The sequence below is a fragment of the Peromyscus eremicus genome, unplaced genomic scaffold, assembly GCF_949786415.1.
Source record: "Peromyscus eremicus unplaced genomic scaffold, PerEre_H2_v1 PerEre#2#unplaced_1603, whole genome shotgun sequence".
NCBI classification, from domain to species: Eukaryota; Metazoa; Chordata; class Mammalia; order Rodentia; family Cricetidae; genus Peromyscus; species Peromyscus eremicus.
Genome location: NW_026735838.1, coordinates 1 through 3328, shown reverse-complemented (window position 1 = coordinate 3328; position 3328 = coordinate 1).

The window sequence follows — 3328 nt, the reverse complement described above, 5'->3', positions numbered from 1 at the left end:
CCCCATCAGTCTTGACTAATCATAGTATTTAATTTACTTCCTTCAATGCTATGATGAAAAGAAAATGAAGTAAGATTTTTTCCTTTAAGCTGAAGACAACTGTGATGTCTAAAATCTGTACCAAGTTGTTTATGTGAATAATTTATTTCTCTTGTATGAGTTTGTCCCTATTTCCTGACTTTAACATGATATAAATAGGCTTTAAAATATTTCACATAGTTGGGCAGTTAAGGAAAATTCATTCCATATGATAAGACTTGATTTTGACAACTTCCTTTAGTTCTTTCTACAAGTAGATCCAAGAGCCTAACATTTTCAGAAACTGGCATGCAAATTCACACCCCCAAAAAACATTTACTGATATCACATAATAAAAATTAAAACAACTCTTTAAAAAATTTTTCATTGATGAAACTTTTTCATTTGTAAGCATGCATTGCTGTAACACAGGTATTGAGACATTTAAAGGTTTACAAAAATTTTCTTCATTGTGAATTGGTTTATATAACAGAAAACAAGCATGTACACTTGAATTCAAAGAAATCTTTTTCTGTTGGTGGCATCATTTGTGAAAGTTTAGGAAATGCTGTTCTGCTGAGGAAATATGTCACTGGGGGTAGGATTTCATAATTTACATCCACACATCATTCTCAGTTCCCACTCTCTCTTCATGGTGCAAGCTAAGGATGTGAGCTCTCGATTTAGCTGCCATGTCTGACACTTGATGCCATGCCACTTACATGCTGATCCTGGGGCCAAATAAAGCTCATTATAAGTTGACATTGACACTACATAGCAGGAACAGAAAAGGAACTAGTACAAATCCATAAAGTTTTACACCTGAATTATTTATTTTATATAATAAAGAAGAGTATAAATTCTATAAATACTACATTATTATTTAAATTTATGGTGCAAGTGTTTAGCTCTGGAAGGAAAAGATCCGTGAGTATCAAAAGTTAGGTTACGGGGCTGGAGAGATGGCTCAGAGGTTAAGAGCACTGACTGCTCTTCCAGAGGTCCTGAGATCAATTCCCAGCAACCACATGGTGGCTCACAACCATCTGTAATGAGATCTGGTGCCTTCTTCTGGCCTGAAGTCTTACATGCTGTATACATAATAAATAAATAAATCTAAAAAAAAAAGTTAGGTTATACCTACAGTTCGGAGTGGAAAGTGTCATGGATATATACAACTGAGAGGAGAAAGATATCCGGGCTGTTGGGGTGTCAGGCTATACCTGAAGCTGTGGAAGAAAGATTTCCAGGATACCTACCAGTCTCAAAAAAAAAAAAAAAAAAAAAGGAAAAGCTGTGAAAGGAAGCTGGATACCTAAAGCTGTGAAGACATAGGAATACTAGCTGTTAGAAAGTCAGGCTAGTCCTGAACGTTTATCCCAGTATGGGATGGTTTACTTTAAGGATGTGACAAACTTGCCCCTCTCCAAAAAAGAGCCATTACAGCTTAGCTGTGTTACACTCAGCTAAGAGAGATTTCCAGCAGAGATGTCCTTTGCCACTCAGCTCCACTCCCCAAAGAGAATTTTCCAGCAGAGGTGTCCATTATTTCTCTGTTCCACTCCACTAGTGAGTTTCCTAGAAGAGATGTCAATTGCTTCTCTGCTCAACTCCACTAGGGAGTTTCCCAGCAGAGATTCTGCTCTGCTCTGGCAAAAGATCTTTACCCAAATCGAACTCAAGAGATTTATATGGGGGAGAGGAATCCAGAATAGTGGCTGCCTGTGTCAGTGTGAAAAAGTGCAAGCTGCCCGCTGAACAGACACATGACTTATATGGAACTTCATAGTGGTGGAGATTTCCAGGGAAAAGAGTTTGAGGATAGGTATTGGTTGGATTTCAGGCTCAAGCTCAGAGATTGGGAGGCTTTCATGCACAGTGATTGGTTGGTTTTGTGCTCAGGGATTGGTTGGATTTTCTGCTCATGGATTGATTTTGTCATCAGTTGTTCAGAGGTAGAGTGTATTTCTTTGGCTCTGATTTCAGTGCCAAATTGAATGTTTTTCACTGGCTCTGGTTTTAATTTCCAGGTGTGTTTCTTTGGCTGACCTTTTACCCTCCACAGAGGATTTTATAAACTAATAAATTCAATTATTCCATGGTTCTACAGGTGCAAACATTGTGAAAATGGACATCATGATGCATGAACAGATTGCTGACACTGTCAAATTTTTTTTTACAAAATGAACACTATTGTGTAACTGAATGCAAATGTTTTGGATAAGGATCTTGCCAAACACTTTATAATAATAAGCCTTCAGTACTTTTTGCAGGTACTCAAAGAATATTGTAATATGCAAAGGCTTTAAGAGATTGACTGCACAGAAAAAGGTTTATTCATTTATAAAAAGCAAAACTGTATGACACTGACTGTATTTTTAGGGTTTCTCTACAAGATGACTTTTTCTAGTGATTTCAAAGACTACTGATATATACAAAGGCTTTATTACACAGATTACATTCACAGGATTTTTCTCCAGTAAGTGTTGTTTCATGCATTTGAAAAGTACTGTGTGTGAAATTACCTCACCACATTGACTAAATTCATGGGGTTTCTCTCTAGTATGTAATCTTTCATGCATTTGAAGATGACTGTGATCATGAAAAGTTTTACCACATTAATTATGGCCATAGGCTTTTGCTCCAGCATGTCTTCTTGTATGTGTTTGAAGAGTGGTGTGATCAGCATAGACTTTACCCCATTGATTACATTCATAGGGTTTCTCTCCAGGATGTCTTCTTTTATTTATTTGAAGAGTATTGTGATGAGCATAGACCTTAACACATTGATTACATTCATAGAGTTTATCTCCAGTATGTGTTTTTTATGCATTTGAAGAGTTTGGTGATGTGCAAAGGCTTTACCACACTGATTACATTCGTAGGGTTTCTCTCCTGTATGTGTTCTTTTATGTACTTGAAGATGACCATGTTGTGCAAAGGCTTTACCACACTGATCACATTCATAGAGTTTCTCTCCAGTACGGGGTCTTGTGTGCCTTTGAAGATGACTGAATCATGCAAAGGCTTTACCACATTCCTTACATTCATAGGTTTTCTCTCCTCTATGTGTTCTTTTATGACTTTGAAGATGAGCATGCTGTGCAGAGGTCGTACCACACTGATTACATTCACAGAGTATCACTCCAGTAAGTGTTCTTTTATGTACTTAAGAGTATTGTGTTACGCAAAGGCCTTACCGCACTGATTACATTCATAGGGTTTCTCCCCAGTATGTGTTCTTTTATGATTTTGAAGATTGTCATGTCATGCAAAAGCTTTACCACATTGATTACATTCATAGTGTTTC